Source organism: Pelobates fuscus, chromosome 12, assembly GCF_036172605.1.
Source record: "Pelobates fuscus isolate aPelFus1 chromosome 12, aPelFus1.pri, whole genome shotgun sequence".
NCBI classification, from domain to species: Eukaryota; Metazoa; Chordata; class Amphibia; order Anura; family Pelobatidae; genus Pelobates; species Pelobates fuscus.
The window spans coordinates 39299684-39312565 of record NC_086328.1 but is presented as its reverse complement, the minus strand read 5'-3'; the positions used below and the strand labels follow the sequence as shown (position 1 = coordinate 39312565).

The 12882-nt window shown below is 46.0% G+C and overlaps 1 protein-coding gene across 1 annotated transcript in view; it reads left to right on the top strand.

Annotated features, from left to right (window-relative positions):
* Positions 1 to 12882, top strand: part of LOC134578629 (inactive hydroxysteroid dehydrogenase-like protein 1) — a 1053979-nt gene that overhangs the window by 629211 nt on the left and 411886 nt on the right. The gene's annotated exons all lie outside the window — the stretch shown is intronic.

Genomic DNA, 12882 nt, shown 5'->3' with positions numbered 1-12882 from the left:
GGTTTACGCTCTATCCTGTTATTTTCCTTTTCTTACTTATGTATATGTTTACATAGTTTCTGCGTGCTGGACCACATTACTAGTCGTGACACAAAGATAGGTGTCAGTTGCATTAATTGTGCACTGGGATATTGATGTTGGCTCCTACACACACACTGGTATCCCAGTGGCCTTCAGTTCTCAAGGCGATGCTGCGGCCGCTCCTCGCAGCTCATTTCCCCTATAGGGCTGCACACGTTTTTTCCACACAACGGCCAGAACCAGAGTACAACAGCCAGGTACAGGGTAAATTATTTACTCAGGCATTCGGCATGGCAACCGAAAGTCCCTGGCGTGAGAATGGCTCTCTGTGCTCCAAACTCTCACCAGTCAAGAGCCGTCTGCGATCTAACAGCAACACCTTTGTGATCGACTGGTAGATCGTGATAGACTCATTGGGCACCCCTGCTGTAAACACCAGAACCACTAGATTAAGCTGTAGTTGTTCTGGTGACTATAGTGTCCCTTTAAGGACATACTTTGGATTTATTAAAATTATTTGGTGCTGCTTTTTAATGGCAATATACTGCATTGTTTTGCCTCCCTCTCCCATATTTGTATAAATATGCTTGTGCAGAACATAGGTAGACACTCAAGGCACTGTTTGACTTAAATTTAGCTACACTTCTTGCAAATTTCTATTTTCTTGGTCAGCTACCTGACTTAGTATGGACACTTTTTTGAAAATGGGGTAGGTAGATGCGCTGAGAAAGAACTCATAGCAGGAATTTTGGAATCTAATTGGACAGCATCAGGTTAAATTGGGTCACATGCAATCTATTGGCCTATAGTATGCTATTATCTTGTGGAAGGCTAAAGATCATGAGTACGTTGCATTAGATACTGGTTGTTTAGGATTAGAAGTAGATTATTAGTAGATGATGGCCTGCGGGTAATGGAGTGCTCTGAGCATCCTGAACTAGTTCCCCTGGTGAGGAGAAGAGTTTTTCAACACCTGTCCTTGAAGTGGTCACATTTGTTTAACTTATTTTATTTATAACATGTTGTGTGCTTATAATGGTTGGTTTTGTCACATTTCAAATTTCTAAAAAGTATTTTTTTTTCATTTTACCGGAAATGGCTACGGTGAGGCCAAGTCTCATTCCTTTACAGCACTGTTTATTTCTTGCAAGAGATGGACCCGGGGTCTTTTGGCCTCCATTTCCCCTTCAGTCTTGCAGGCCCCTTACTTCTTCAGAGGTGAGATAATGTAAAGATAAGCCAGGGCAGGGTGAGGGAGGGAAGGATTGATGGGAGCCTTCAAAATGTATCTTCCTGTCTTATGATGCCAGTTCAGGGACAGAGGTATTAGTGGAAGCCTTGAACCCTTAGGGTGCAGAGCTCCCAAAGACTTGATTTGGCTGCCTATAGTAGCTCTCAATCCGAGTTCAGCTGAGGACACGAGCACTGTTTGAAGAAGCTAAAGATGGAAAACACTTGATGTCTCGCTCCAAAAGTGGATAGCATTCACAGAAGCATCATAAATATACATATATATATTTATTTATTTATAAAATATTTTACCAGGAAAGATACATTGAGATTTCTCTTGTTTTCAAGTATGTCGTGGGTATATATATATAATTCCAACATCGTCTGTAGTGCTATAAACATTACGGCCCATTCACTAAATGGAGATGTGCAAAACTTGATAATTTTTTTACCTAAGAGCAGAGCAAAAAAAAAAAAGTAATAAAGTCCATTTCAGATTAACTGAATGCCTTCTTCCAGCTTTGGTAGTTTGATCTAAATTTTGCAAGTCACCAAGGTTGTCTGTTTAGTAAATTAGTCGGTCGGTCGGGCGGGCTGCTGGGCGGGTGGCGCTGGCGAGGGAGCACTTTCCCCTGAGCTTTCTGCTCAGCTCCCTTGCGCACCGCAGAGTGATGCCGGGAGCCGGAATATGACGTCATATTCCAGCTCCCGGCATCACTCGACGGCACGCGAGGGAGCTGAGCAGAGAGCTCACTAATCAGTGCTCCCTTGCCAGCGCTGCAAAAAAAATAAATTAGTGTGTTAATGTGTGTGTGTGTGTGTTAGTGTGAGTGTGTGTGTGTCTGTTAGTGTTTGTGTCGGTCTGTTAGTGTGTGTGTGTGTCTGTTAGTGTGTGTGTGTGTGTCTGTTAGTGAGTGCGTGTGTGTCTGTTAGTGAGTGCGTGTGTGTCTGTTAGTGAGTGCGTGTTTGTCTGTTAGTGTGTGTGTATGTTAGTGAGTGTTTGTCTGTTAGTGTGTGTGTGTTAGTGAGTATGTGCCTGTTAGTGTGTGTTTCTGTTAGTGTGTTAGTGTGTGTGTCTGTTAGTGTGTGTGTGTCTGTTAGTGTGTTAGTGTGTGTATGCGTGTCTGTTAGTGAATGTGTGTGTCTGCTAGTGACTGTATGTGTCTGTTAGTGAGTGTGTATGTCTGTTAGCTAGTGTATGCGTGTCTGTCAGGGGCGGGGGGGAGGGGGTGCCTGTGTTTTGTCATGCCTAGGGCAGGACAAAACCAGGATACACCACTGCATATGGTAAAACGAATGTAACGACAAACTAAGAAGTGTGCATGCATATACACAAGAAAATCTGAAATAGTTTGAAGAATGTTTTAAATTCCAGCTTTGCATTTGTCAGAAGAAGAAAACATGATCCAATGCAGCAGTCGGTGAAGGGGCTGTTGGCTGTCATTTTCTCTCACTTCTACTTTAGTAATGCAAGGTTCTTAGTTAAAGCGACACAATGCACCATATCCACTGCAGCTCACCATACCTATATGAACTAGGCTGATGTATTGCTAGTACCTGATTTAAAAAAAAATAAAAGGTCTTATGATGTACAATATTGTTTCCTCTGCTCCCTGTCTTTTTGCATTTTTCAGCCAGGCATGTAGCATTTGAAATGCGAAATAAAGTTACTTGTACACTATCCCAAATCCCTAGGCACATTTATATAACTGGAGGGATTTTTCAGTATCACTCTAGTTGCTATTAAAGTGTAAGCTCCCCTGCCATGTCAAGACTAAAGCTTGTCGGTGAGTCGTACACTAAGAATTCACCTTACTGCTTTATGCTGAAAGGTAAAATCTCTAATGAAACAGAGAGGGTATTTTTCTAAACCTCAACACACTTATTAACTCTTAATTGGGAAAGCACGGGGTGGGCAACAGCATTGAAACATGGCTGTGTAACATACAAAATTAAGCCCTGCGTTCAAGCTCCCGCTACTCCTAGGCAGCAGCAACGACTAAAGTACACATAAGCCCCAATACATAAAATAAAAGCAAAGAAAAAGTGACTTTCGCACAATCCCTAATCACTATACACATTTAAATAACTAAAGGTTTTTAGTAATGATCCAATGGCCATTAAAGTGTAAGCTCACTTGCCATGTCAAGACAAAACATCTTAGGTGAGTCCTACTCCCTGGTAGATCATAGAGAGTAACATCAGGATCATGCTCATCGGCACCAACAGAACTGGCCTGCGGAGTTCCACAATGATCCATCTTGTCTCCCATGCTATCATCATCAGGCACATGGCTTATGGTATCACTGTTATGCTGATGATACAAAACTCTACTTCTCCTTTGCTCCAGATACCACAGACCCAACATGCCACATCAACAGTTGCTTAGCATATCTCATATAATGGATGAATGCTAGTTGGCTTAAAGTGAACCCAGACAAAACAGAGTTACTCTTGGTGAAGGGACCCCGGGCAACAAACATATCCCATGATCACCCAACTGGCTTGGGGCTTGGAGGCTCTGAACTCATCAGTTTATCAAAGGTACAAAACCTTGGAGTGCTGATTGACTCTGGACTATGATTTAAACAGTATATTTCCTCCGTAATGAAATCTGCCTACTTTCATCCCGAAAAACATAGCCAGGATGCAACACTTAATTCCACCGGATGATATGCCAACATTAATCCATGCACTTGTATCATCTTGGCCTTACTGCAATGTACTTTACTTGGGCCTCCCAGAAAAAGAAGTCCATCGTCTTCAGACTGTACAAAATGCAGCAGCCAGACTACTGACCAATTAAACTCACTCCAGCCACATAACACCTGGTCTCCACTCCCTGCAGGACCGCCATCAGAAATGTTGGGGCCCCTGACAAAGCACAAGGTCTGGGCCCCCCACCCCCTCTCTCCCTCCCTCCCTCCCGGGCCCGCTCACGCCCTACCTAGTCCGCTGACAATGATGCAGGACTGAATGGGGTGTGTATAGTGGAAGTGAATTAGAATGTGTGTAATGGATGTAGTGTTTGTGTGTATTAGATACTGTTTGTGCAGTGAATGCAGAGTGTGTGTTTGTGTAGCGGATGCAGTGTGTATAGTGAATGCAGAGTGTATTTGAGTAGTGGATGTAGTGTGTGTACAGTGATGTAGTGTGTGTTTGTGTAGTGGATGTAGTGTTTGTATGTACTAGATGAAATATGTTTAGTGGATGCAGTGTCTGTAGTGGATGTAGTGTGTGTATTAGACGCAGTGTCTGAATAGTGAATGCAGAGTGTTTCAATTTGTGGTGGATGTAGTGTGTGTACTGTGAATACAGGATGTTTGTGTAGTGGATGCTGTGTGTACAGTTAATGCAGAGTGTATGTTAGTGTAGTGAATGCAGAGTGTGTGTCAGTATAGTGAATCCAGAATGTGGGCATAGTTTAGTGAATGCAGAGTGTGTGTTAGTGTGTAGTGAATGCAGAGTGTGTGTTAGTGTGTAGTGAATGCAGAGTGTGTGTTAGTGTGTAGTGATGTCGCGAACACAACATTTTCAGTTCGTGAACGGGAACTTCCACAAACGTTCGCGAACCGGCGAACCAGGTGAACCGCCATTGACTTCAATGGGCAGGCGAATTTTAAAACCCACAGGGACTCTTTCTGGCAACAAAAGTGATGGAAAAGTTGTTTCAAGGGGACTAACACCTGGACTGTGGCATGCCGGAGGGGGATCCATGGCAAAACTCCCATGGAAAATTACACAGTTGATGCAGAGTCTGGTTTTAATCCATAAAGGGCATAAATCACCTAACATTCCTAAATCACAATGGATATGGATTCACACCTGTCCTCAGAGACCCTGATACACACTGACACAGAGCAGAATAGGGACTGTTCCCCCTACATAGGGTCACTTGGCAGATATGGATTGACACCTATCCTAAGGATCCCTGATACACACTGACACAGAGCAGAATAGGGACTGTTCCCCCTACATAGGGTCACTTGGCAGATATGGATTTACACCTGTCCTCAGAGACCATGATACACACTGACACAGAGCAGAATAGAGACTGTTCCCCCTACATAGGGTCACTTGGCAGATATGGATTGACACCTGTCCTCAGAGCCCCTGATACACACTGACACAGAGCAGAATAGGGACTGTTCCCCCTACATAGGGTCACTTGGCAGATATGGATTGACACTGTCCACAAGGACAAGCTACAGGCTTCCTGGCAGGGCCCATACAAGGTGGTAGAGCAGGTTTGTGATACCACCTTTGTGATCGGTGCGGTCACAGGCACGGAAGGCAAGCGCATGCTCCATGTGAACATGCTCAAGCCATACCACGAGCGCACGGAAGAGGTAACCGCGATCTGTGCACCTGCCGCTGAAGATTATGATAATTTGCCACTCCCAGATATCCTAGACCAAGAGGGCCAGAGCGGAGTCCTGGGAGAAGTACAGTTAGGATAACGGTTAGACCCCCAGGAGCGAACCCAGGTCCAAAGACTAATCCAGGACAAGGGGGCCACATTTTCCAACCTACCTGGGTACACTCCGTTAACCACTCACAAAGTTGAAACCCTAGACCAGACCCCCCTGCGCCAAACCGCCTATCGCATACCCAAAGCAGTTAAAGAAAATATGCGGAAAGAAATTGAGGAAATTATGCAGTTAGGGGTGATAAAACACTCTGACAGCTCCTGGACCTCCCTGGTAGTACTAGTACCGAAACGGGACGGCACGACCCGTTTCTGTGTAGACTACCGGAGGCTAAACGATAAAATAACCTCAGACGCCTACCCTATGCCCTGGATAGATGAGCTCCTAGACAAAATGGCAAGAGGCCAGTAACTCACCACAATAGATCTGTGCAAGGGGTACTGGCAAATTCCATTAGCCGAGGACGCCATCCACAAGTCGGCATTTGTCATCCCGTTTGGCCTGTATCAGTTTAAGGTCATGCCATTCGGGATGAAGAATGCCCCGGCTAACTTTCAGAGGATGGTAGATTGGCTACTGGATGGGTTTCATGAGTATGCCTGCGCCTACTTGGATGATATAGCCATTTTTAGCTGCTCCTGGCCCGAACACCTGACCCACATAGGAGCCGTACTAGACCGGATTAGGGAGGCCGGACTGACCCTAAAGCCCAGTAAGTGCCATATAGGAATGGCAGAAGTTCCATACTTAGGGCACAGAGTCGGGAGCCTGCTACAGAAACCAGAACCTGCTAAAATAGAGGCAGTCGCCAAGTGGCCAACCCCCCGCACTAAAACCCAGGTCCTCGCATTCCTGGGTACCGCAGGGTACTATAGGAAATTCGTAGCGAATTACAGCAACCTAGCTAAACCTCTCACAGATCTAACACGTAAAAACCTCCCCAAGATAGTAGTATGGGCCCCAGAGTGTGAACAGGCCTTCCAAGAGCGCAAGATGGCGCTCATTAAATCACCTGTACTTTCTGCTCCTGATCCAATTAAACGCTTTCTCGTCCATACAGACGCTTCTATGTTTGGATTGGGAGCAGTACTGAGCCGAGTCGGAGCAGATGGCGGCGAGCAACCCGGGGCTTATCTAAGCCGGAAACTTTTGCCCAGGGAAGTAGATACACTGCCATTGAAAAGGAGTGCCTGGTGGTGGTGTGGGCCCTACCTTACTTGTATGGTGTGGGCCCTACCTTACTTGTATGGACAACCGTTTACCTTACTCACAGATCACAACCCGTTGGTGTGGCTGAACAGGGTGTCAGGAGACAATGCCAGGCTGTTGCGCTGGAGTTTGGCGCTACAGCCTTTTGACTTTACAAGTCACTATCGCCCTGGGAAGCAAAATGGCAATGCTGACGGGTTATCCAGACAAACAGACCTTGAACAGTGATCTGTGAGTACTCCTCCGGACATCCCCAAGCCGATCCTGGCCTGCTTCAGGACGTCCTGTAAGCCTGGGTACTTATGCACAAATCATTGTACGATCAGATTACACACATGTGCCATGCACGGCACATGTGTCAACTTGCCCAAATTCAATGCCGCCAACAAATTTCTTACGTTGTCACAAACCACTTTGCCGATCTCCAGTTGGTACGGAGTCAGACACTTTTCCACCTGTGTTTTCAGGGCGGACAGGAGTGCTGGTCCTGTGTACTCTCTGCTTTCAAGCAAGTCAAACCCAAGACGGCGTGACCTTGCCTTTTGTGAAAAGTAATTTCGTCCGGGTACCTTCCACTGCGGTGTCCCCATAGCTAAAATGTTTTTGAACGCCTCAGACTCCACCAGCTTGCATGGTAAAAGCTGGCGGGCTAATAGTTCAGACAAGCCAGCTGTCAGACGCTGGGCAAGGGGGTGACTTTCTGACATTGGCTTCTTACGCTCAAACATGTCCTTGACAGACACCTGACTGTGGGCAGATGAGCGGGAACTGCTCAAGGCGAGAGACGGAATGGCGGATGGTTGAGAGGGGGCAAGGAGGACAGCAGTGGTTGACATGGCTGAAGATGCTGGACCAGGAGGAGGATGGCGGCTTTGAGTTTGTGTGCTGCTTGTACTCATGTGTTGATCCCATAGGCGTTTGTGATGTGCGATCATGTGCCTACACAAAGCAGATGTACCTAGGTGGGTGTTGGACTTCCCACGACCCAGTTTCTTTTGGCACAGGTTGCAAATGGCATCGCTGTTGTCAGAGGCAGACACACAAAAAAAATGCCACACTGCTGAGCTCTGCAATGACGGCATTCTGGTGGTGGACACAGCATGCGTTGATTGGCGTGCTGTCGGGCTGACCCCGGGTGCCGATGCATGCTGTCTGACTGTGCCACTAGCTCCTTGCGACGACCTCCCCCTGCTTCCAACTCGTCTCCTCCTCCTCTTCTCTGTCTCCCCATCTGAACTTTCGCCCTGTTCTTCTTCTTGCCGAGCGGGCACCCACGTGACATCCATGGACGCATCGTCATCATCAACCGCTTCACTTGTATCTGACAACTCAGCAAAGGAAGCAGCAGCGGATACAACATCATCATCATCACACCGTACGTCCATGTGTGTAATGCTGCCTGCCTGAGATATATCCCTGTTATCTACATCCTCTGGCAATAATGGTTGCGCATCACTCATTTCTTCAAACGGATGTGTAAATAACTCCTCTGACATACCAAGTGAAGCGGCTGTGGTGCTAGTGTTGGTGGTGGCGGCAGGCGGGTGAGTGGTATCTTGAGAGGTGCCCGAAGCTAAGCTGGAGGAGGATGGTGCGTCAAGGTTCCGAGCGGAAGCTGTAGAAGATTGGGCGTCCTGTGTTAGCCAGTTAACTATGTCCTCAGAACTTTTCAAGTTTTTTTTTTGATTAGTGGTACTATGCGTGCAAGCTACTGTGAGACCAGATATGAGTGGCAATGTGCACTGGCAGAGGTTGGCAGAGTACACGCTGTAGGCCTGACACCCGCTTGAAGACAACTAACTGCTATTCAATCTATAACAGTGAAAAACGTTGTTTCTTTTTAAATGCACGCTATAGTGACACCAGATATGAGTGGCAAAGTGCACTTGCAGAGGTTGGCAGAGTACACGCTGAAGGCCTGACACCCACTTGAAGTAAACTGACTGCTATTAGCTTACAGTAAAAAACCTTTTTGCTTTTTAAAGGTACGCTATAGTGACACCAGATATGAGTGGCAAAGTGCACGCTGAAGGCCTGACACCCGCTTGAAGGACACTGACTGCTATTAGTTTACAGTGAAAAACGTGTTTGCTTTTTAAAGGCACGCTATAGTGACACCAGATATGAGTGGCAAAGTGCACTTGCAGAGGTTGGCAGAGTACACGCTGAAGGCCTGACACCCACTTGAAGGACACTGACTGCTATTAGCTTACAGTGAAAAACGTTTTTGCTTTTTAAATGCACGCTATAGTGACACCAGATATGAGTGGCAAAGTGCACTTGCAGAGGTTGGCAGAGTACACGCTGAAGGCCTGACACCCACTTGAAGTACACTGACTGCTATTAGCTTACAGTAAAAAACCTTTTTGCTTTTTAAAGGTACGCTATAGTGACACCAGATATGAGTGGCAAAGTGCACGCTGAAGGCCTGACACCCGCTTGAAGGACACTGACTGCTATTAGCTTACAGTGAAAAACGTTTTTGCTTTTTAAAGGCACGCTATAGTGACACCAGATATGAGTGGCAAAGTGCACTTGCAGAGGTTGGCAGAGTACACGCTGAAGGCCTGACACCCACTTGAAGTACACTGACTGCTATTAGCTTACAGTGAAAAACTTTTTGCTTTTTAACCCCTTAAGGACACATGACATGTGTGACATGTCATGATTCCCTTTTATTCCAGAAGTTTGGTCCTTAAGGGGTTAAAGGCACGCTATAGTGACACCAGATATGAGTGGCAAAGTGCACTTGCAGAGGTTGGCAGAGTACACGCTGAAGGCCTGACACCCAGACGCTTGCAGACAACTAACTGCTATTCAATCTATTCCAGTGAATGTTTTTTTGTTGTTTCTAAATGCAAGCTTAAGCTATTGTGACACCAGATATGAGTGGTGGCACTGGGCAAGTGGGCACAGTATCCACTGTGAGCCTGACACAGAAGCTGGCAGACAACTAACTGCTATTCAATCTATTACAGTGAAAACAATGTTTCTGTTTTTAAATGCAAGCTTAAGCTATTGTGACACCAGATATGAGTGGTGGCACTGGGCAAGTGGGCACAGTATCCAATGTGAGCCTGACAGAGAAGCTGGCAGACAACTAACTGCTATTCAATCTATTACAGTGAAAAACAAATTGTTTTTAAATGCGAGCTTAAGCTATTGTGACACCAGATATGAGTGGTGGCACTGGACAAGTGGGCACAGTATCCACTGTAAGCCTGACACAGAAGCTGGCAGGCAGGCAACTGCAATTACATTACACAGAAAAAAAAAGAAAAAGCAGACTGATGTTCTAGCCCTAAAAAGGGCTTTTTTGGGGTGCTGTCCTTACAGCAGAGATCAGATGAGTCCTTCAGGACTGTAGTGGACACTGAATACCCTAGCCTAGCAATCAATTTCCCTATCAAATGAGCAGCAGCTTCACTTTCCCTCCTCTATCTAAGAATGCAACTTCGGAATGAATCTAAAATGGATGCTGTACAGGAGGTGGGAGGGTCTGGAAGGGAGGGTCTGCTGCTAATTTGCTGGAATGTGTCTGCTGACCGTGAGGCACAGGGTCAAAGTTTACTCAATGATGACGAATAGGGGGCGGATCGAACTGTGCATGTGTTCGCCCGCCGTGGCGAACGCGAACACGCTATGTTCGCCAGGAACTATTCGCCAGCGAACAGTTCGGTACATCACTATTAGTGTGTAGTGAATGCAGAGTGTGTCAGTGTAATTAATGTAGTGTGTGTGTTAGTGCAGTGAATGTAGAGTGTGTGTAAATTTGTAGTGAATGCAGAGTGTGTGTAAATTTGTAGTGAATGCAGAGTGTGTGTTAATGTGTAGTGAATTCAGAGAGTGTGTTAGTGTGTAGCGGATGCAGAGTGTGTGTTAGTGTAGTGAATGCAGAGTGTTAATGTATAGTGAATGCAGAGAGTGTGTTAGTGTGTAGCGGATGCAGAGTGTGTGTTAGTGTAGCGGATGCAGAGTGTGTGTTAGTGCAGCGAATGCAGAGTGTGTGTCAGTATAGTGGATGCAGTGAGTGTGTTAGTGTGTAGTGTATGCAGAGTGTATGTTGTATTAGTGTATGCAGTGTGTGTATTGTATTAGTGTGTTAGTGTATGCAGTGTGTGTTGTATTAGTGTATGCAGAGTGTGTGTTGTGTTAGTGTATGCAGTGAGTGTGTTGTGTTAGTGTATGTAGAGTGTGTGTTGTGTTAGTGTATGCAGAGTGTGTGTGTTGTGTTAGTGTATGCAGTGTGTGTGTTGTGTTAGTGTATGCAGAGTGTGTGTTGTGTTAGTGTATGCAGAGTGTGTTGTGTTAGTGTATGCAGAGTGTGTTGTGTTAGTGTATGTAGAGTGTGTGTTGTGTCAGTGTATGCAGTGTGTGTGTTGTGTCAGTGTATGCCGTGTGTGTTGTGTCAGTGTATGCCGTGTGTGTGTGGTGTCAGTGTATGCCGTGTGTGTGTTGTGTCAGTGTATGCCGTGTGTGTGTGGTGTCAGTGTATGCCGTGTGTGTGTGGTGTTAGTGTGTGTGTGTGTTGTTAGTGTATGCAGTGTGTGTGGTGTTAGTGTATGCAGAGTGTGTGTGTTGTGTTAGTGTATGCAGTGTGTGTTGTGTTGTGTTAGTGTATGCAGAATGTGTGTAAATGTGCAATCTGGGGGTGGGGGGGAGAGGAATGGGCATTTTCCCATTAATTTTGTATTAAATTAAATGTAAATGTTATTCCCCCCTCCCTGCTTACCTGTATCCAGGGAGGGGGGAGATTCCATCCCTGGTGGTCCGGTGGGGGGGGGGCCCGGCTCCCTGTTACCACAGAGGGAGCCCAGGCAGCACACTGCCTCTACTCTTCTCTTCTCTCTTCTAATAACTCTTGTGAGACCCGGTTGCCATGGCAATGCTCCGCGGGTCTCGCAAGAGTTATTAGAAGAGAGAAGAGAAGAGGAGAAGCTGTCCCTCTGGGGTAACAGGGAGCCGGGGGCCCGCGGCTGCACACATAGATAGCTATATTCACTATCTATGTGTGCAGAGAAAGAAAGTGGGGCCCGGGACTGCCAGAGCAGTCTGGGCCCCCCCAGGGCCATCATGGTTGTCACCCCCTGATGGGGGCCCTGACTCCCTGCATTGACTTCCAATTAAATGTCAAATATATTTTAAAATTGGCCTGCTAACCTTCAAAGCCTTAAACAATCAAGGCTCACAGTACCTGAAAGAGCTCCTGACACCTTACTGTCCATCACGGAACGGTCACTTCGGTCAGCCAACAAATCCTTCCTCTCAGTGCCAAGAATAAAGACAGACTCAGGTTCCAGGGCATTCAGGTTCCAGGGCATGCTGGCCATGCTTCCCCTACCTTCTGGAACTCTTTACTGTGTGCAATCAGAGAGGCACCGTCCATACAGACTTTTTAAAAAAAGCTAAAGAGCCACCTCTTCCATCAGGCATTCAGTCCGCTCATCTGACCTTCAGAAACTCCTAACTTGTATCTCTTTATATTTGTATACTTGTAAAGTGCTATAAAAATCACATATTTGTATATATTATTATTAATTCACCTTGCTGCTTTATACTGAAAGGTACAATCTCTAATGTAACAGAGTGGGTTAATTTTCTAAACCCCTACACACTTATTAACTCTTAATAGGAAAGTCACTTTTTTCTTTTTTGTTCCTATGTATTGGGGCTGATGTGTACTATAGTCACTGCTGCCAGCCAGGAGTTGTGGGAGTTTGAGCACAGGGCTTGATCGTGTATGTTTGTATTTGCTTTTGTATTACACAGCCATGTAACAGTACTGGTGATTATAGTGTAACGTTAAGCTCCCCTTACAGAGAACCTTGCTCTTAAGCAGATCATGTTCCACTTCATCCACGGTTCTGTTTTTTTCCAGTTAATTTCCTCATTTGTTTCTCTGGTTACTCCACTCACTCATCTTTATTGTTAGCATGTTCTTATGCCCTTCCCTTTTTCACTACCTCCTTTTTTAGAACCCCCCCTTGCCCTC